The 23,090-nt window shown below is 44.4% G+C and overlaps 2 protein-coding genes across 2 annotated transcripts in view; one reads left to right on the top strand and one right to left on the bottom strand.

Moving 5' to 3' along the window:
* The window catches only part of runx1t1 (RUNX1 partner transcriptional co-repressor 1), a 196,113-nt gene that overhangs the window by 136,183 nt on the left and 36,840 nt on the right, over positions 1-23,090 (bottom strand). The window lies entirely within an intron of this gene.
* Positions 10,031-23,090, top strand: part of cap2 (cyclase associated actin cytoskeleton regulatory protein 2) — a 306,371-nt gene continuing 293,311 nt past the window's right edge. Inside the window, exon 1 of the mRNA XM_070547704.1 lies at positions 10,031-10,035. The gene's annotated coding sequence lies outside the window, so the exon portion shown is untranslated. The remainder of the gene's footprint in view (positions 10,036-23,090) is intronic.

The following is a 23,090-nucleotide window of genomic DNA, read 5'->3' as shown; positions in this document are numbered from 1 at the left end:
CATCTGTGTAGGAACGCGGCGTCCTGAGTGTGGGGGAGGCCGATCCGTCAAACGCTCTTGCTCCGGCGTGCTGACAGGAATCCACCAGGGACGCGTCGCCTCCAACCATCAGATAGGTTACGCACACACGGCCATGAGGGCATTTAGAGCTTGCCACACACACACACACACACATTAAAATTGCTCGGTGCTGTAAAACCAAATGTTTCACACAAACACTGAAAAATGCATGAACACCGTAGCCTTTGCTCACCTCTAGCCAGCGGTCACAAGAATTTCAACATCTCTGCAGCATTTAGCTAAAAATGAGCAGTTTCTTCAGGAGAATCCTCCACAATTGTTATCAATAAAAGTACAAATTATTAGTTATAAGTTACAACGAGAACAACGTGTAAACTTTATGCCTGGAGAGCTGGTCCAGGCCTGCCCTCGGGGCTTTATGGTGCATCCATAGAAGAAGCTAACTGTTTCTCTGCTGGGGTGTCTATGTGGAGACCTGATCAGCTCCTGTTTTGTGCAAAATTATTAATAAAGTATCAACAGCTGCTTAACCTTATTATATAATGCATTACTCAGCAGACACGCCCCTCGCCCTTTGTCCTAACCTTAAGGACACTTAATAGTTAATAATACCAGGAACACTGATAAAGGGACCCACTAATTAATGTTAAACAGACCCTTATTGTGAAGTATTACTCTATAAATACATCTGAAGACATTCAAGCAGAACTACAGCGTTAATGAAAATGGAAGCTGCCTCAGATCCAAACATCTGAAACGTTGAACATGAGTAGAAAGTAAGATTTAAATGAGTCAGGATTCTTTTCCAACAGCAGCCTAAAACCCAACAAGGTGCTCCAGTCGTTCCCGTGTGGAAAACGGGAAAATTGGTGCCCCACACTTGTGCCAGATGTGTGAGGTGTGCTTTATGAGGGGGCAAACAGCAAAGTAGCACACAGCAGAGGAACACGTAACATTCATCTATTTCCTCTGAGACGCCTGAACGCTGCAGGACTCCTACATCCCCCGTTTCCACTTTTCTTTCTGCCTCCACTCCTTCGTCAATCCATCAATCCTCCCATCTGTTACGCCGTGAACTAGGAATTCCTCTGTTCTAGTAAATCAACTCCTATGATTACTGGATATATGTCCATCCATCCAGCTCCATCCACCTCTATCCACCCATCCATCCAGCTCCATCCACATCTATCCATCCATCCATCCATCCATCCATCCATCCATCCAATGTAACATAATTTAATAAATGGTGCAACCTTCTGTGAACCACTGTAGAACCTCAGATTCAGGAGGAGCAATGTGGTGTTCGTCCTGGCCGTGGAACACTGGACCAGCTCTATACCCTTAGGGGATCCTGGAGGGTGCGTGGGAATTTGCCCAACCAGTCTACATGTGTTTTGTGGATTTGGAGAAGGCGTTTGACTGCGTCCCTCGGGGGTCCCTGTGGGGGGTACTCCGGGAGTATGGGGTACCAGGCCCTCTGATACGGGCTGTTAGGTCCCTGTATGACCGGTGTGAGAGCTTGGTCCGCATTGCCGGCAGTAAGTCGGGCTCGTTCCCAGTGAGAGTTGGACTCCGCCAAGGCTGCCCTTTGTCACCGATTCTGTTCATAACCTTTATGGACAGAATTTCTAGGTGCAGCCAAGGTGTGGAGGGCATCTGTTTTGGTGGCCTGAGGATCAGGTCTCTGCGTTTTGCAGATGATGTGGTCCTGTTGGCTTCATCAGAACGTGATCTTCAGCTTTCGCTGGAGCGTTTTGCAGATGAGTGTGAAGCAGCTGGGATGAGAATCAGCTCCTCTAAATCTGAGACCGTAATCTTGATTCGGAAAAGGGTGGAATGCCTTCTCCGGGTCAGGGATGAGGTCCTGCCCCAAGTGGAGGAGTTTAAGTATCTCAGGGTCTTGTTCACGAGTGAGGGTAAGATGGAGCGTGAGATCGATAGGCGGATTGGTGCTGCATCTGCAGTGATGCGGGCGTTGTACCGGTCTGTCGTGGTGAAGAGAGAGCTGAGTCAGAAGGCGAAGCTCTCGATTTACCGGTCGATCTACGTTCCTACCCTCACCTATGGTCATGAGCTTTGGGTAGTGACCGAAAGAACGAGATCGCGGATACAAGCGGCCAAAATGAATTTTCTCCGAAGAGTGACCCTTAGAGATAGGGTGAGAAGCTCGGTCCTTCAGGAGGGGCTCGGAGTAGACCCGTTGCTCCTCCACATCAAGAGGAGCCAGTTGAGGTGGCTCGGGCATCTGGTCAGGATGCCTCCTGGACGCCTCCCTGGTGAGGTTTTCTGGGCACGTCCAACCGGGAGGAGACCTAAAGGTAGACCCAGGACGCGGTGGAGGGACTTTGTCTCTCACCTGGCGAGGGAACGCTTTGGGATTCCCCCGGAGGAGCTGGCCCAAGTGGCTGGGGAGAGGGAAGTCTGGGCCTCTTCTTAGGCTACTGCCCCCGCGACTCGACTCCGGATAAAGGGATGAAAATGGATGGATGGATGGATGGCAATCTTCTGTGATTAAACCCTTTCATGTAGAAAGACAGAAGTTATGAAGGTGAACCAAGACGAACATCAGCATCTTTCTTTCAAAGACCTCAGAAACATTTTAAAGTTGGTTTAACGTCTTAAGACGCCAACAGCTCGTCTCTGCCAAAACAAAAAAATTCCCAAAAAATTCTTTACTGAGTGGTATTTTTCACTCCGTTCAGCACTCACTGGAGTCCTTGGAGATGTTATTTGCTGATCAAATTTTAAGAATCTGGGAGTTATATTTGTCATTCAGCATGCTTTTGAAACATTTGATCTGCACAGAAACCAAGGCCAACAGTAAAATGGCAACGATTTCAAAGCAGTACTGCCTGAATTGGCCTTTTAAGAAAAAAAAACCTTAATAGTTCTTCAACACTTTCTTCCATTCTTTGGATTATTTTCCTCTAATAAAGTTGTTAAGGGATAGTTTTGTGAGGAGAACGTCTGAAGGGCCTCGAGAAGCCAAGAACTTATCAAGAATTTAGGTTTCATCAGAATAAAAGAAGAGTTTTCTGGGTGGGATTGTGCCGACTTGATAAAGTTTGGTTTGAGAAGCTTTGAGTGGAATGAATGTTTCATAGAGTCTGCAGGATTTGTGTTTGTTGTGCATCCTCGGGTCCAGAGCTTCGCTGATGAGCACCGGGCTCTCCCAGAATCCTCCTGGAGCTTCCCCAGATGGCTCACAAGACTCCGACCCGTCTCCGAACCGGCAACAGTGCCAGACATACGCTCACTTGGAGAGCGCACAGACGGGGGGTTGGCACAGGGAGCTCTCTCAGGACAAAAGAGCCGCTTTGAAGGTCATCATAGCGCTGTTGGATCAACCATAGTTTTTCAGACTAGCGTATATATGGCAAAATCACTCAAATGTACAGTAACAGGTAAAACTGATGTATTATTTACTTATTTTTCTTATATGGCTGGATGTTAATGTGAAGTATTTGATTACTTTTCTGCCTGTTTTTGCTTGTTATTTGCGACATGCATCAATGAAAATAAGTTATTTTAGCAGAAGAATGTCCCTGTGTGTCAGCTAAAACGATGAATAAAAACAAATATCCATAAATCACACAAGTCTGGAATGGTTCTACCTTGTTGAGGAGTTGCTAATGCTAACGGCTAGCTTCTATAGCCAAGACTTCTCTCTCCTGGACACTAAATCATCAGCCTTCCCCATCACGAGCCACAATGGGTGAGTCCACGAACGTTAATGTGACAGTGTGACATGGAATTGATGGGTTTTTGCATTCTGAGCGTTAACCATCGACATATATACTGGACAATTCATGTCCATAGACTCCAATTATACGTTTTTGAGCTAAAATGGGAGGTGGCCACCACCGCCATTTTGACCGTGTCACAGGTTCCGTCAAACCCAGACAATTCCAAAAAAGGGAAGAGAGGTGGAGCTGAGGGTGGGGCTGTAAGGCTGGGATCAAATGACAACACCCGTCGAACTGAAGCGATGTAGCTACAAGCTAACCCAAAGCTAACACAGAGGTCGGACCTAAGCTAATGGAGGTAGCAACCTAGCTACAACCGGAGTTAACTGTGCACAACACCGGAGCTTCTGAGTCAGAGATGCGCCGGGCTGACTGCTGGGTAAAACCGGGTGAAACACAGAGGTCTCTGATACCTCCACAAGCCGGCAGCCGCGCAGCAGACCGGCGCTGCTGCGATCAGAGATGCGCCGAGCTGCCGCTGAGGGGAGGGACGGAACCCAGCTCCACCAACATGTCATATTTCAAACCATTTTCAAAAATGCAGCGTTATGTCAAATGCACTGGGTTTTACCCTATTACATTTAAATTTCACGGTTAAACAGTACATGTTAAAATCTAAGCTCAGCTAGTGAAAGAGCGGCAGTGACCTAAAATACATAAATATAACTTTACTTAAGGAAAAAAATGAAGTGGAGACTCATTGGATGCTCTATTAGTGCAATTAATGCCACAGCAAGTCATTTTGTCCAACAATTGCACAAATAATATCCAAAAAAGAATACACAAACGGCACAACTAATGGTCTAAGTTGAGAGACTGAAAATGGCGGAACAGTTTTCAGGCTATAGGCCGAGCCTCAGACTGAGGCCTTTCCCCGGAGCTAGCTCAGCGGTCACGTGGGCCGGATGCTCATTAATTATACAGAATTTTAGGCTTTTAATACACTTAAACAGAAGAGTGAGAAAAAATTTTACCCCCCTCAGAGTTGTCATGAGTGTAAACTAGATCATTTAAACCAAAAACATGTTTTGGAACCAGGCTGTAAACATGTTTCAGAGAGCTAGCATGTTCTCCCCTTGCAGGCGTGGGCTTTCCACAAGCATGTGGAGTAAAAATGTCGCTTTAGGGGAATTAATAAACAACTATGTTTTAAATGACAAATGCAACAATAAAACCTTTCAGAAATTAAATAGACTTTGAGCGATCACCTGTCCTGACTTATTTTTTCTTCTAAATTTAGCTGTGAATAAAATGTCAGGAGAAAACGTGTAACGATGAAGCAGAATGAAATGATATGGAAATTAGATGTAAACGGAAATGACTCAATGGGTCAAGGACAGAATAAATTGCTTTGGACCGATTCTGGAGTCAATAGATACAATTTGATGAACGTGGGACATTCATAAAGCAAGTAGAGCATATAGTGGGTCATGAATACTTTTCTATGAATGATGACATCACTCTCCTTTAGATGCTTTATAGATTGGGTGGAGGTTTGCTGGGGTTGTTGTGTCCACATTCATTTGTACATCAATTGTACATTGATGTATATATATGAATATATATATATATATATATATATATGTATATATATGAATATATATATATATATATATATATATATATATATATATATATATATATATTGCAATACAGGGGAAATACAGTACAACAGTACAATACAATATCTATACATATATACACATATATGTATATGTATATATATATATCACAATACAGGGGGGTTGTATGATCTAGTTGACTAGTTGACTTCACGGCTCTGTAGTGACTTTTTATGCCTGTTATCGACTAGTCGCTGTCACGTGATAATGAGCGAGACAGCAGGTGACGAGCTCCTGCGCGTCGGGAGGCGGAGGTGACGCGCTGTGCCAGAGCGTCAGTATTGACACCCGCGGTAAAACGGACATTTAACCAAATTGTGACCTTTACCCTCTTGCAATTTAACCTTACCCTCACCCCCTTCCTAACCTTAACCAGCATGCAAAGCTCTGATCGTTGACACGCTCCAGACATCTGCGTCCTGAGCACGGCCACAGTAACATTATTAAATCAGGTGTCACCACCTCAAAAACTAATTTAACACGCGATCACTCATGTCGGCTCATTCCTTTTATGTTTTCTGTCTTTTATTTGTGCCTGATGCGTGGAGCGGGGCGTATCACTTGTTTTGTCCTCCGGTGACGCACCTCACCGGTGCGGCCGGCGAGCAGCGCACACTCCGCTGTTTTTGCGGTCGGTAGATCTTTTAGAACTGCAGTTCAAAGGTAACTCATAAGTGAATATATATGAACCCAGGTAGCAGTTTTTCTTTAGGACTGAGAGGAGATGCAGGAAGATAATAAACAGGCAGGACAGAAAAATAGTCAAATAAAAACAAGTTAGTTTTTGTACCTGCTGGTTGCAACAAACAGACACCATTGAATATAATCAGAAGTGAGGAACAGAAAATGAAATAATTATTTTAATGTTTAGAGCAGCAGGAACTCTGAGAGGCTGCAGGCGCACTGCGCAGGGGGAGGGGGGAGAGAGCTGAAGCGGAGCAGTATAAATGCAGAAACTACCGCTGTTAAAAGAAATGTGTTTAACTTTGAAAATATGGGTGCAATTTTAATTGTCAAATGCTCCAGTGAACCAACCGACCCCCCCCCCCCCCGCCGCTTCAGGTGTATGACGTCATCAACGACTACTCAAAGTCGACTCGATTTTCATTACTTGACTGTCGACTTTAAAAAAAATTAAGTCATACAGCCCCTTATATATATATGTATATATATATATATATATGTATATATATATATATATATATATGTATATATATATATATATATATATATATATATATATGTATATATATGTATATGTATATGTATATGTATATATATATATATATATATATATATATATATATATATACATACATACATATCGCAATACAGGGGAGATAATACAATATTTATCAAAATATAGGGGAGGCGACACGATATATATATATATATCGGTGATACAATATATTTCTATACAGGGGAGATAATACAATATTTATCCCAATGCAAAGGAGATTATACGATATCATCACAATACATGGGAGATGATACGATTTATGTAACAATACTGGGGTGGTGATACGATATTTCATGATACTAAGCCAGACTTTTGCAATTCTTAAGAATTTAATGGGAAATACTCCGTTCAGATGCTTCCAAGACACGATGAGACTAGACTAGTAACGAGATCACATTCCGTCAGATTAATAGCTGTAAAAACTGCTGCCACCTAGCCGTCAAAGTTTGAATTGCACCTCACGATACATACAGGGAATGTTTGCATTTAAATCCAAAATTTCAAACATCAGCTTGTAAATATCGTTTCAGTATCACAACACAAAATGTTGCAATATTTCAGTGTATCGATATTTTCTTACATCTTAAACATGAAAGTTAAAATCAGATCTATTCCTGAGGCATTATACAAAAACTCGTCAGACCCGTCAAACACTGCCACATAAAAACATTCAAATGCGTTAAGTCAACTTTATTGAGAACCTTTGCAGAGAACTTGGCAGAAAGTCAAAGTCAGATGACCTCTGCCGGTCGTTCAAAAGCTGCAGGTTATATAACCCACCCTCCTGGTGCTGAGACCTCCAGAGCGAAGCGAGCAGCGAGCCTGGTGAGCCACTCTAATTACTTCTCCTCCTCCTTCCCTGCTAATACCGTTATTTTATTAGGCCTCATCTGATTCATATGCATAGTGCAGACATCGTTTTGATTTGAAATCCTTTCTTATCTGCGTTTGCTGAGACTAGCTCTGCATGAGTGCATCCAAAATCAATTACCTTCCCCGGTCTCTTGGTGAGCGATTGGTGGAGAAAAGATTTGCAACGGCATTCCAAGTTCTGTCACAAACTTTTACCCTTAAAGACGCTGTTGTGCTCCTTTCATCTTTTTTTTTTTCCTTTCTTGAAGGACATCTCTGATACCAGAGTGATGTACTGTTTTATGGATGAGGGGATCGGCGTATCACGTCAAAACATTCCTTCAGTCGAATCAGTCACTGTGAAAGCTGCTTGGGAGTGATTTTGTCATGTCAGTCAGGTTGGAACAGAGACATTGAAGGAATATAAAGCTTGACTCCTAAATGCCTTAAACCTTTTTTCAGAGAAACGCAACAAATCTGCTACCTTTCTGTCCAAAAACCTCCAGCACCATAATTACATAAGGGTAACACCTTTGTTTAACAAACATCCTTAAAGATGTTCAGCTATTCATTTGCAGCAACTTCTCATTATGGATCTCATTATGGAAAGCACCCAATGCACCAGGGTGTAATGACACAGGCATTGCATGCTGTAAAACAGTGGCATATGGCTAAACTACACAACATTAAACATTTTGGAGACTGTGCTTCCCTGGTGCCTAAATAGCACAGCGCTTTGGCAAATAAACCATTACGCAGTGTGAATGACTTATGGACTTGCATGCCAAGCTGAGCTCCCTCTCCCTGTTTCACGGAGATAAAGGAAGAAACACGCAAGAACTGAGCAATCTGCACCAACACACCTCCAGCTGGTGTCATAATGTAGCTCTAAATGGTCAACGACGCCACAGAAGCTCTGTAAACATTAAGCTCATTTTAACACATTAATTCATTAAAAGCTGGACAGAATTTTTGTGTTTACTGAATTTGTTCATTCAGGATAGAATAGAAGAGGCATCGGACATCAAAGTCAGTTTTTTTTATATTAACTTAACCACGTCTTCAGAAAAGTGGGAGAAAAACCATCTTCTTGTAACATCCAGGAAACAATGTGAAGGGGTTTTACAACTCTGTTGAGTCTAATCATAACTGTTCATGCTGATCAGTTAGGCTAGCTGTAGGGATAAATTATTTAAACTGTGAAATTATCACAAAACAGTCTAATATCTCAATTAGAGATGGGTGCCTTTGACATTTGAATTGATACGGTGCCTACGAATCGATACCGGTAATTTACTGTACCAACTTTTGATACTTTTGAGTGTTTAACTCATTCACTGCCGTTTTTTACCGTTTGAGCATCAGAACGAGCCCCCGCGCTGAGAACAAACATCTCAGCGCTGAAGCCGATCTTCATCCGCATACGTCACACGTCACATGATCAGGAAGCAGACCATCCATGTGTTAGGAGATCGTTTTGGGCCGTTCCTGTAAAAAAAGTGAGGCGCGAACCGGAAAAGCGTCTGCCGATCACAATTCAACAACGGATTATGAAAGAACGGATAACGCTCGAAACACACGGATTCTTCCTGACGTAAGAAGTGAGTCTCCGCTTTGTTTTGGTTGTTTTGGCATCGACATAATCCTAGTGTGCAACGTTCTGTGACTCTTAAAAAAAAGTAAAAACGGTGAGAAACGCTGGCAGCGAATGAGTTAATAGTTATTTTAATCGCCTTTTCAATATATTATTTTCCCAATATTTAACCATATTTGATAAATATCACGAGATATAACACAACTGTTGGTCTTTTATCATCGTAGTGTTGTACAACATTCTTCAATATGAAAACCTTTAACAACTGTTTCTAAATGACGCAAAAACAAACCCAGCTCCATGGACTCGTTTTCCTCTCCTTTATCCTCTGGACACACTGTGATGGTGGGTTCTTGTAGTTTTATGAACTGAAAAAGAAGCAAACATCTTTGCTGTGAACTACATTTACTGTGTATCTTTATTCCTTTTGCCGTTCATTTTCAAACTGTTTATTTTTCCTACTCGGAAAGTTGGAATTTCCAAGAAGAAAACGAACGCACCATTAGCTATGTAAACAAGAACTAAACTATCAAGCTAACGTTATCTTAAACAGTTTGTTATGCTGCTGGAGCAAATTAAGACGCCTCATAATCAGATCATTGTCGCTGATAATGCTGATAGCGTGGACTAGAAGCCAGGTGATGGTTTACGTATTTAAATGATGATCAGGCTGCTGTAAAATGTAATCTCCATCCACATCCAGACACAATTATCTTCTTTTCTTTCTCTAGTTGCTCTGCTCTTGTCTGGGCTGACGTAGCTGATGGTGCGCGCGGCGCGCCTAACTAGCGGCTGATGCACATTTTACGCATTTGGATAGGTGGGCTGGAAGCTTTGCTTTTACTGGAAGATGGTCCACTTAACGCACAGGTGTAGACTACATATTAATGACAAATGAATGAAAATTAAATTGTGAGTTTTTACTTCATATTTTAGAAATAAAAATGACGGGGGAAACATTTATGACGTCTTTTTAAACTAAATTTTCTAGCGCGTCCTGCCTGCTTCACTTAAGTCACTGCTTATTAAGGTCCGTCCAAAATGACCGTGGCCCACCCAAAAATGTAAACCTGGCGCCGCGCCTGTTATAAACCTCTGCAAATTGTTGTTCTTCACTTTATCAAACTCAGACTTTGTACAGCTAATGTCAAGATGTAAAATTATGAATTCAGTCGAGCTCTTCCGTCCCTCCCTCTCCTGCTCTCCTGGAAACCCGACATCGGCTGTCAGAAGCGGGAGGTGAAGAAGGAGATGAGGCAAACAGAGTGAGTGCGACATAGAGAGACCAGACTGGTGTGGAGGTGAGCAAAACAGCTGGAAAAGTGTGGGTGTTGAATCCCCCACGGGTGCGACACCCATGCGAGCGACCGGTACCGGCTGCTGTCACCTGTTGTGAGCAGCTCTCTGCTGTCTGAGGGTAGGCCCCGCCCACAACGCTGCGGCCGCTGCGGCTCCCAGTGTTTTCTTTACTGTGGGAAACGGGTAATAATGGCTCTTTGATGGGAACAGGTTGCCGACCCCTGGTATAAGATCTGAGCTGGTAAAACAAAAATCCTCATCAGCAGGCTTTTTTTAAAGTGGGGGGGACACAGCTGCCAATCACAAATTTTGCCGGGGACATGTCCCCGGCGTCCCCGGTTAAAATGACGCCTATGCTACAAACGACCAACACTTCAAACAGAACGGACACGTCTATGGGTGGAAGGTCTCCTCCAAACTCCTCCTTGATGTCTAAACTGTGTCCCCTGAGGACGAGTCCTCATCCTTACAGCTTGAATGTTTGTCATCAAACATCATTTTTTTCTGTAAGTACCTAAAAGGTTGCATCTTCCTTTGATCGCGGCACTGTGAAAACAGATGTTGCACACGGACTCAGCATCTCCGTTACCGTGACGGCCTCTGAAAGTGACCCTTTAAATCTGTCTGATGGGATCGTTCCAACGTGTCAAAACAACGCTGGCCTCAAATCCACAATTACAGGCTTCATATTTCAGCTGGTCGCTGGCAGCTGCACCAACGCAGAACGAGTTTTCAGATTTGGTCAGAGTTAGGTGAGATTTGGTTGATCTGATGGGTGAATCTTATTCTGAGTCTGGTGATCGGGTGGAAACTCGAAATGGCTGTTACTTCTTGGTAGGACCTTCAATTCAATTCAATTCAATTCAATTCAGTTCAATTCAAAGATATTTTATTGATCCCAGAGGGAAATTAAAGTTTCAATACACACAGTTCAGAGATCAGACGTACATAGGCAAAGACACATGGCAAGAATTGGTGACTGTGGTCATTCGCAACCCTGAGTCGTGCAACCTTAATAGAGATCAGAGGGTTACATGAGGATTGGTTCAGGTGGAGGGGAAAAAAGGTACTTCAGAGTTACCCTCCACAGGCAGGGCAGCTTTGCTATGCAAAAAAACACCTCAGACATATATGCAACAGACTTCAGACATCACACAACATAAGTGTCCACTAGGTGGGGTGGTGGGTTTGGGACTCTCCACACGTCAGTTCCTGCAGCCACGATAAGCAGCGCACGTTACTTCAGTCTGAATTGGGGGGGGGGTGCAGTGACTCCTGGAACGATTCTTCGGCCTTCATAGCCCGAAGTCCCGCCCAGGCTGAGATAGGAGGCAGAGGTGCCATAGCGACGGCATTCCACATTTCTTCTGAGGGGGGAGTATTTGTTGGAGCCTTACAGGCTCAAGGGCACCAGATTCAGATTAGAAATTGTTTTGGGGCCAGAGAGATAATTTCCTCTCTGTCTTAGAGTTACTTGGTCCTCAACCTCTCAAAATCCCAATAATGGCGTACATTAATCTATCCCAATCCGTGCTGATTCGTCCACTTTCTCCTTGATGGCATCCATCTTTTGTGCCAAAGCATGAATCTCGGCCAAAGTTCCAAGCTTACGATTCATCTCGACAATTATATGAGTCTGTGAATTCATAGCGCGGCCAATATTCCTCGACAGCTCGTTAATTTTCCGGTAAGCCAGGAAGCCTCCTAGGCCAATGAGCAGGAAACCTGACACCAACACCACGAATATCCACACGTCTTCATAGTCCTTTACAGACAGCTGAGATAAACAAATCAAGTTCCACTGTTTCCAGGAGTCCATGATGTGTCCAACTGGGTCTGTCCCAGAGGGGCATCTGGGAGCCCCTTCTCCCATTCTCATCGTTGAAAAATTTTTATCAATCAGGTTGAGAGACCAATTGACCAGGTCCATTTTAGTAATTTCAGTTTCCAGAAAAAATGCAGAAGCAGCCGTGCACCCAGCATAGAGACAGACAAAGAGCCTTGAGGATAAGATATGGGGAGAGGAGGAAAAAAAAAAGAGTCTGCACTCCCCAAGAGCCAGAAGAATAACGGGTCAAAACGACGTTGGCCTTAAATCCACAATTACACGCTTCAGATTTCAGCTGGTCACTGGCAGCTGCGCCAACGCAGAACGAGTTTTAAGACTTGGTCAGAGTTAGGTGAGATTTGGTTAATCTGATGGGTGAATCTCTTATTCTGAGTCTGGTGATCGGGTGGAAACTCGATATGGCGGTTATGTCTTGGACCTCAAATGGACAATCAGACATTTGTAGGAATGAAGTAACCTGAACCAACAAGAAATGGCCTGTATTTGATATAGCGCCTTCTAGAGTCCTGGGACCCCCCAAGGCGCTTTACAACACAATCAGTCATTCACACATTCACATCCTGGTGGGGATGAGCTACGATGTAGCCACAGCTGCCCTGGGGCGCACTGACAGAGGCGAAGCTGCCAAGCACTGGCGCCACCGGTCCCTCCGACCACCACCAGCAGGCAAGTGAGGTAAAAGCGTCTTGCCCAAGGACACAACGACAGCGACAGACTGAGCCGGGCTTTGAACCTGTAGGTAGGGACTACATGGAGATGAATTTGATTGAAAAGGATGGAGTGGAATGCTCTGGAGTAGGCCTCCTGATCATGTCAGGGGTGTATCATGGCTCTGGAGTGACGGCAGCCTTTCCAAGTAGCTCTGCAACACCAGACTTTTTTCTTTTATTTTTTTCTTTTTTTCAGACTAGGATTTTAACCTTAGTGATACAAGATGGATAATGCACTATTCAAAACTTCTGGAACCAGCTCCCTCATCTATTCGAGAGCGGAACTGCTAGCACTAAGAACAAAGGGACAGGTCGGCTTGCGACATAACATCCCGGCTGAGATAAAGAGGAGCTACAGAGGCTATAAGGCCGGAGCGAGGAAAGCGGATCACCGGAGGCGATTTAAACCATCAATCCCGACAGTGATAATGGGCAACGTGAACTCGCTGCAGAATAAAATGGACGAACTGTGTGCCCTGAATAACCTCCGACCATACCGTGAGTGCAGTCTGTTTATCTACACCAGGGGTGGGCAATTATTTTTTCCATGGGGCCACATGAGAAATAGAAAATATTGTGGAGGGCCAGGCCAAAAGGCTGAAGTCAATTATGCATAATATTAATGGTATTTCTTTATAAAAAGCAGTAAATACCATTGTTTCTTCAAGCTGGTAAGAGTAGACTATATGTTATAAATGAGCAAAAAGGAAAAAGTGAGGTTGTCTTACAAAAATGTGATTTATTCAAATTTCCCAAGGCAATGGTAAACAAAGTGTGCACATTTGGTTTTTGTTAAACATTTGTGACTTATATTAGTTAACAGTTTCAGTCACCTTCACTCCAAAACACATTCTGAGTTTCAAATATTGTTGGAAAGAGGTTCTTAGCATTCTACAGACACACAGTATTGTCTGTAAAATAAAATCACTGAACTGTGATCTTGAGAAAGAGGTTTAAAAAAAAGTGTCCCAGTTCACTGCTAGTTGCCTATATTTGTGGTCCAAACACCTTATTTTGTGTTTTTAAGCAATTTTTTTCTTATTCAGTGAGAGAAATCTAGTCTCTGCTGGGCTTTAACGAGTGCATCAAAGTCAGGTTGAATGTCTGAGGTGGAGATGCGAAGCACAGCTGACAAATGATCATCAGTGAGAGAGGATCTATACCTGGATTTTGTAAACTTCATCATTGAAAATGTTTGTTCACAAATGTAGGTAGAGCTGAAGAGAACCAACATCTTCTGAGCATGTCTCCTCAGGTTTGGAAAGTCCTCCTTAAGAGAAGAGTAGAAATCCAGCAGAGATCCTGAATCTCTGCTTTCAAGTCCCAAACCCTCTTCAGCACTTTCCCCAGGCTGAGCCATCTGACAGCTGTGTGGAGTCCTCCAAAAGAGCCACAAACTGTCTGTGATCCATTGCCCGCGCCCTGATGAAGTTTATTATTTTAGTAACAACATCAGTAACATGGTTGATTTTTAGCACTGACTTGCACAACACATGTTGGTGTATAATTCAATGCAAAAACACCTATTTTTGATCTGCATCGATTTCTGTCACTTTATCTTGCATGCGTTTCAAAAGTCCGACATTTTTCCCTGTAAAGCCGGGCGTACACTGTGCAACTTTTTCACTCGTAGCGTTCAGCTTCAGCTCAAACTGTACAACTTCCTCGCAGAGCAGATCTCACGAGTCATGTGCTCACACTGTACGACCCAGTTCTCGTATGCGACCTGACTGCTCACACTGCACGTCTGGTAGCAACACGTCGGCCCTAAAAATATGCTAAAAATAGCAGTTTTTACTCAACACGTCAGACTTTTTTGTCTTGTCTTGCCTGTTGTCCTTCGGGAGTGCTGCAGGAGGACACACAGGGATTTATGGGGGTTGGATGAGGAAAACGAAATAAAGACAGTAAATCTGTGTTTTGTGATCAGTTTAATTTGACATGAACACGACAAACACGCTTTCTTGACAATCTTTGTGAGTAAAAAAAACGCGTAGAAACAAAAACGAACAGCGTGTGTTATTAGGGAAATAGCGAGCGACCGGCGTTGATGCAGGATTGCGCGCACATGCGCCGTGAGCGGTTCTGATACTTTTTGGGTCGCAGCCGCTCGCAGCGCCGCTTCAACAGTGCGATACCCTCACGAGGGACGAGCGAAATATTAAACACACCAGAAGTCCGTGCGACCTCACGACTGCTGATCGGTAGCTGGTCACGTGGTGTTAATCGCCTCTCGTAACCCCCTGTACACTACACGACCGCTCGGCGCAAAACTCGCCCCGATGTCGTGGCTTCTCGCACGACTGGAAAATCGGCTCAAAAAAGTGAAAAAGTCGCACAGTGTACGCCCGGCTTAAGATTTGGACAACCGTCTGTTGTGACACCTGACAGTCTCTCCCATTTCAATCCCAGAGTGTCCGTGCACGCATTTACCTCTGTAAAAAGATCACTCCCTGTCGTTGTCCCTTTCATCGACCGCATTGCTGCCCGCTCCTCTGTGAGCTTGAAGTCCGTTATCCCCGGACAAATACGAGCAGCTGGGCTGTGTCCCGGACTTCACAGCTCCCGTCTAATGAGAAAAAGTCAAAACTTGCCACTTCACGTTGCAGCTGAAGCTCCAGGTTCCCCGCAATGTCCTCGATCCTCCTGGTCACGGTTCGCCTGGACAGCGGGATTTGCTCAAATGCGCCTTTTTTTTTCAGGGCATATTAGTGCGGCAGAGTCCACCATGCACTCTTTGACAAACTCTCCCTCCGAAAACGGCTTGCTGTTTTTAGCTATTTTGTGGGATATCACAAAGCTGGTCCTGGTTGCTGCATCCCTGGATGTGTGAAGCTTAGTAAAACAGCCTTGCTGCTTTTGCAACTTTGCTAGCAAAGCTTCGGATGTCCGTGCCCTCTCAGCATCAGATGAGTTCTTGTATTTTTCCGAGTGTTTCTTGTCGTAATGCCGACTCAAATTGTAGTCCTTAAACACGGCAATCTCCTCCCCGCAAACCAAACACACAGCTTTACCTCCGACTTCAGTAAAAAAAAATACTTAGCAGTCCAATTTTTGTTGAAAATCCTGCATTCGGCATCTTTCTTTTTTTTTTTGCATGGGCGGACATTTCTCAGGCTACAATCACCATGTCAACCGCGGGCACTTGTTGCTATACGTATTGCGTCATTGTGCACGTAAAAAACAACTTCAAAATAAAAGCAATGCAGCCTTAGCCCATGCATGAGGTAAAATGAGAAAATACATTTATTTTTTAATTTCCAATTAACCTTACGCGGGCCGGTCAAAGTCAACCAAAGGGCCGGATGTGGCCCGCGGGCCGTAAAATGCCCAGGTCTGATCTACACAGAGACGTGGCTAACCGAGCTAACGCCACAGGCTAACATAGACCTAGGCGGTTTCACATCTGTAAGAGCTGATAGGGGCACGCAGGCCAGTGGGAAAAGCAGAGGTGGGGGACTCATTGTCTATGTTAACAACAGATACTGCAACCCTAGACACGTCTCTGTCAAAGTTTCGGTATGCTGTCCGGATTTGGAGCTGCTAGCTGTTAGCTTGCAGCCATATTATCTACCTCGGGAGTTCAGTCATGTGATCTGTGTGTGTGTTTACATTCCTCCGGGGGTCGACGCAGCAGCTGCCTGTGAGAAAATACACACAGTCACAGCAGGACTTCAAACACAAAACCCAGAGGCTTTCATTATTATATCTGGAGATTTTAATCAAGCCACACTGGATTCTACTCTGGCTGCTTTTCACCAGTTTGTGAATTGTCCCACAAGGAACAACAGGACAATTGACCTACTGTATGCTAATGTGAAGGATGCATACAGAGCCACCCCCTCCCCCCACTAGGGAAGTCAGACCATAACCTGGTTTATCTACAGCCACAATACATACCCCTCGTCCAAAGGCAGCCTGTTACAACACACTCCATCAGGAAATGGACCCCAGAAAAGGAGGATGCTCTGAGAGACTGTTATGACACCACAGACTGGGATGTGCTTCTGAGCCCACATGGTGAGGACATAGAGGGGGCGACACATTGTCTGACAGATTACCTCAACTTTTGTGTGGACACAGTCGCCCCTGCTAAGACGGTACGGTGTTATCCCAATAACAAACCGTGGGTAACACGGGAAGTCAAAGCTGTCCTCAACATGAAGAAGAAGGCGTTTAGGAGCAAAGTGAAGGAGGAGATGAAAGCAGCACAGCAGGAGGTGAAACGCTGCCTGAGGGAAGCAAAGGACACCTACAGGAGGAAGGTGGAGCAGAAGTTGGAGAGGAACAATATGAGGGAGGTCTGGAATGGTGTGAAAACTATAACAGGCCACAACATTAAGAAAAACACAGTGGAGGGGACTGTGGAGATGGCAAACGAACTTAACTTTTTCAACAGGTTTGACCAGCCCACAACCCACACACCCTCCCCCTCATTCTCACCCTCACTCTTACTACAGAGCCATCTAACCACTCTCCTACCTCCCTCGCATCCCCCCCTTCATGACACTATGACACCCCCCTTTTTCAATCATTTACTTAATAACTTATCTCAATCATCTCCCAGTGTCACAGTGGACCAGGTCACGAGAGAATTGAGGAAACTTCGCCCCAGCAAGGCGGCAGGCCCAGATGAGGTGTGTCCCAGGATGCTTAAAGCATGTGCTACTGAACTTGGGGAGCCGCTACAACGAGTCTTCAATCTCAGCCTGCGACTGGGGAGAGTGCCCGTCCTCTGGAAGACATCCTGCATCGTTCCGGTCCCCAAAAAGAACCGGCCCAATGAGCTGAATGACTTCCAACCGGTGGCACTGATATCACATCTTATGAAGACCTTAGAGCGGCTCTTCCTCAGCCTCCTCCGACCACAGGTACAACATGCCCAGGACACACTACAGTTCGCATATAAGGCGGGTGTTGGAGTGGAGGATGCCATCCTGTACCTCCTGCATAGAGCTTACTCACACCTGGATGGGGAAAAGGCATGGTCAGGATCCTGTTTCTTGACTTTTCCAGTGCCTTTAATACAATCCGGCCTTGTCTGCTTCAGGAAAAACTGAACAGGATGGAGGTGGACCCCTGCCTGGTCGCTTGGATCACTGACTACCTCACTAACAGACCACAGTATGTCAGGCTGAAGGACATCACATCCGGCACTGTGGTCAGCAGCACAGGAGCACCACAGGGAACTGTGCTGTCCCCACTTCTATTCACCCTGTACACCTCTGACTTCAGCTACAACTCTGAATTATGCCATATTCAGAAGTACGCAGATGACACAGCCATCATGGGGTGTATCTGGGATGATCAGGACGCGGAGTACAGAAGTCTGGTGAGAGATTTCGTCTCATGGAGTCACTCGAATCACTTGCAACTCAACACCTTAAAGACTAAGGAACTGGTTGTGGACTTCGGGAGGTCAAGAGGGGGTCCAGTGCCGATTACGATAGAGGTGGAGGAGGTGGAGGTGGTCAATAAGTACAAGTACCTTGGGCTGTGGGTGGACAATAAACTGGACTGGTCATGCAACACAGACCACCTGTATAAGAAAACCCAAGGCCGACTGTACTTCCTCAGGAGGATGAGGTCTTTTAACATCTGCAGGAAGCTCCTGAGGATGTTTTACGAGTCAGTGGTTGCTGGAGTACTTTTTTTTGCTGTGGTGTGCTGGGGGAGTGGCACAGCGAAGAAGGACACATCTAGGCTGGAGAAGCTGATCAGGAAGGCAGGCTCTGTGGTCGGCATGAAACTGGACACGTTGGTGTCGGTGGCAGAGGAAAGGACATTAAAAAAAACTGCTTGACATCATGGCCAATGTTGGGCATCCTCTGCACACGGCCATAAACAAACAGAAGAGTCTGTTCAGTGAAAGGCTGCTTCTCCCCAAGATGAGAACTAACAGACTTAAAAACTCCTTTGTCCCACACGCCATCAGACTGTATAACTCCTCTCTGGAGGGGAGAGGGAGGAGAAACAGGAGGACAAAGGAGGGGGGACACCGAAGCTGTAGTGACTCTTCACTTCACTGTGCAATACCTCAATGCAAGTACCTTTGTTAAACAGTTAAATTGGTTTAATGGTCAACGGTGCTAAGGACGTTGATATCTGGAAGGTGCAATTCAATTGTATTTTTATATTTATTTCTATTTTTTATTATTATATAATATTTTTTGACGTTCTGTAACTTCTGTCGGTGTTGCGCTGCTTTTTTTGGAAACTGAATTTCCCGAAGGAACTCACCCGAGGGATTAATAAAGTTTTATCTTATCTTATCTTATCTTATCCTGAGCATCTTCAATGAATACAGTCGAGGTTATTATTGTTGACAAGTGCTAGTATCTGATTGGACCCCCTTTTACCTTCAACACCACTTTAATTTCTCATATAGATCCAACAAGCCATTGTAAACCTCCACCAGAGGTTCTGGTCCATACTGACATGACAGCATCAGCTTCATCCATGATGAGATCTCCCGCTCTAGCACATCCCAGAGGTCATGGACTGAGATCTCTGTGGAGGTCGTTGGACTCCAGCAAACTCATGATCACGTTCTAGAAACCAACCTTCCTGCTGGAAGTAGCCATCAGAAGATGGGACCACGTGGTCATAAAGGGATGGACATGGTCAGCAACGATACTCAGGTAGGTAGTGGTGCTTGAACCAGGCTCAGGTGGTGCTGAAGGGTACAAAGTGGGACAAGAACACCTCCCCACCAACAACAACCAGAAACAACGATACAAGTCAAGTGGGATCCATGCTTTCATGTTGGTGACACCAAATTCCGGCCCGAGTATCTGAATGCTGCAGCTAAAATTGACACTCAACGCTTTTCCAGTCTCCCACGATCCAGTTCCGAGGATCCTACATGTGAACAATAAGAGAAAAGTCTTCATGGTTGCCAAAAATGAACATTTATTCCATCAATGCAGTTGCACTATGCTTTATGGTACATCTATAAATACAATCACAGACAGCAGTCGCATTTCTTCTGCTCGAGATTCTCCGCCCTAGTCGTGTAAACGCCTTCACTCACACACTTGCAGCCATTTTCCCATGATTGATGTGAGCGCTTAGCTGGGCGACAGAGGTGACGGTACTCGGAAGATTGTTTTAGCCTTACCTGCTCCTCTCTTTCCTCTCTCTCTCTCGCACTCTTTCTCTGCTCGTTTCTCTCTCGTTCTCTCCCCACCTGGAGTGTCGTGAACCCTCTCCACACTCCACCACCTAATTATATCCTGGACGTGTAAACGTATTCATATTCATGAAGGCACAGATGCTAAATTAACTGTGGCAGGGACACATCGCACTGTGCCGACTGCACAATCTGCTTCTTCCACTTACGGAAAGTAGGGAGGGAGGAGAGGGGTGGAGCAGGTGGATGAGAGAACACTGAGGGAAGAGTGTTGAACAAAGACGCAAAAAAGAAGAAGAAAATACGTGGAGATTGGGAGGAAAAAAACAGGAAGAGGGTTTGGTTTTGGCGTGTGGAGAGGAAACGGAGGAAGATTCTGCTCATTTGGTGGGAGCAAACGTTTGAGGTGGTCACCAAATGCCTAGGTGGGGGTGAGTGGCAAATAAAATAAATAAACCAAAAAAAAAAAAAAAAAACAAGAGCATGAAAAATAACTTGGAGCTGCTCACAGCAGAACGGCGCGTGGGGAACTCAGGGGCAGATGGAGGGAGGTGCAGCGGTGCGCGGCGAACAGATGGCCGCTCCCAACTTGATATATGAAATTAATAACATTTCACAAATAGAATTCAGAAACAGGAATACATTACCTGAATTTTAATAACCGACCTTTTTTTATGAGAAATGGGAGCAGAGAGGAACATTTGCATGTCAACATATAGAGGTAAACAAGTAAACAACGCTTGTTTTGGTCTGCTGTTGGAGAGAATCCAGCAAATGCTGTTGTGGGGACTGAAATCACAGTTTTTGCTTTTATTACCAAAATAAATCTCTCAAAGTTCTTGACATTGCTGTTGCAAGTGAAACTGACTCAGATCTCATCAACAAAACAGCCGTGCACTTTCAAAACAACAACATCGTAAATGTTTCACACCTCAGGCATGGCCATCGCTCATTCGGCTCCTCGTTATTCTGCCTGTTTAAAAATGTTGTGCAAAATAAAATAAAGATCTCTTAGGAACATTTCTGTAATGATATGTTTGCATTTAAAATTTTGTAAGGTTTCCTAGAATTTTTAAAAAGTTCACTAAAAACGAGGTTCTGGTTTTTTGTTGTGGATTTGTTGAAGGTAAAAGCGGTGAATAGTAGGGATGCACCGATGGATCGGCATTTGATCCCAATCGGCCGATAGCACCCCTATCGGTTTTGATTGGAATTTTCAAAATAGATCAAAGCAGACCGATCAGGTAGGGTTGTCACGGTAACCGGTGTAGCGGTTAACCCCGGTAAAAAAAGTTGACAATAATAATAACCGTCTTGTTTTAAAAAATATATTATCTCGGTGGATTACCGTGGCTGCGGTGTAGGCGCGGTGACCCTTACCAGCCACCGTATCATCTGCTGAAGTTGCCGGCGGCACATGCGCACTTTGTTGTTTACAACCAAAACTTTCTTGAAGCTAAAGCTGAAATAATGGCCAAAGGAGGAGACGGCAACACTCAGGAGGACATTTATTATCCCTCAAAGAAGACCAAGTGGGAAGTACGGGCATCTTTTGGATATTTGAAGAATGCCGAGGGACAGTTGATAGAAGACGGCTATCCTGTTTGGAGCACGTGCAGAAAAAGTGTCTGTGAAAGGCAGCAACGCTTCAAATCTCATGACACATCTGCGTGACCATCACCCACAACTCTACAGTCAACGCAAGGCAAGCTAACGTTAGCGTTTTAGCTAAAATGCGTGATCCGAGGATTTGGGTTGAGGGAGAATGCAACGAGTCGCTATATAAAGCAGCCGCAGCGCCGCTACCTGCATATAAACCGTGTCGTGGACACCGCCATGTTGAAATGACGCTATGCATTACGGGGCTCCCAGGGGCAGATAAGAGTTGGTCTCTCTCCGAGAATAATTAAGAATTTAACAATGATTACTGCCTGATGACATTTTCCCACATCTGCAAAGCTCACTGGAAGGACACAAACCGAGGACAATACTTTCCTGATATAGGGTTTATTACTCAAGTAAGGGTAAAAAAGTATCTGACTAGAAGGTTACTTGAGTACTGAGTATCATCTGGTCTAATATTTTTAAAATGATGACATCAAACAGACATAAAATAAGAAGTTATGGGCAAATATTGGTATTTTAAAGACTAAAGGGAAAAATGTAAACAAATAAACAACATAATTACAAAATAACACATTTTAGGCTAAATTTAGACACAAACTGAGGACAATATTTCCTGACATAAAGGGTTTATTTAATTGTGTGAAAATGTAGCACGTTTAGAAAAAATACTGCGTTAATACCGAAAACCGTGGTAATTTTGGTCACAAAAACCGTGAGGTTAAATTTTCACACCGTGACAGCCCTATTACAGACCATTTTAGATTAGGTTACATTTCCTTTATTCCCAGATTATGTAGTTTGTAGCACTCGTTATAATGTTGTAGAAAATTTCTGGCCAATCCACGTGATCGTTATCGGTGATCGGTATCGGTGATCAGCATTCTTTGATATCGGTATCGGTGATCGGCAGCAAAAAACCTGATCGGTGCATCCCTAGTGAATAGGCCCGGTTCCTCTATAGGAGCTTCTGGGTAATTTTACCGGACATTCACCGAGTCTCAAACTCACTGAGCCGGCCCAAAACCACCGCTTTCCGGGACTTTTTAGCCGGTACTCCGCTTTGGGGTATGTACTCAAACGGGCCGGTAAAGACACGCCCAAATATGTAGCTGTTTTTGTTAGCCCTTCATTTCATAGACATGATCTCATAACTTATAACTCAAACCTAAAAAGGATTTCTGCTGTTAAAAACATGTTGAATCGACACGCAGCAAAACAAGAGAACACCAGCCTCCTGTCTCTCCGTTAAATAATGCCTGGCAGGAATCTGGAGGATAGAAAACGATCAGCATATGGAGCTCTGTCACTTTGCCTCATCTCTGCTCCACCGCTGAGCTGCCTTAATGAACTGAAGGAATCTCTTCACACGTGACAAATAGTTTTTTAAAGCAGACATGTG

This window comes from Nothobranchius furzeri, chromosome 19 (assembly GCF_043380555.1).
Source record: "Nothobranchius furzeri strain GRZ-AD chromosome 19, NfurGRZ-RIMD1, whole genome shotgun sequence".
NCBI classification, from domain to species: Eukaryota; Metazoa; Chordata; class Actinopteri; order Cyprinodontiformes; family Nothobranchiidae; genus Nothobranchius; species Nothobranchius furzeri.
This window is presented reverse-complemented; position numbering and strand designations above follow the sequence as displayed.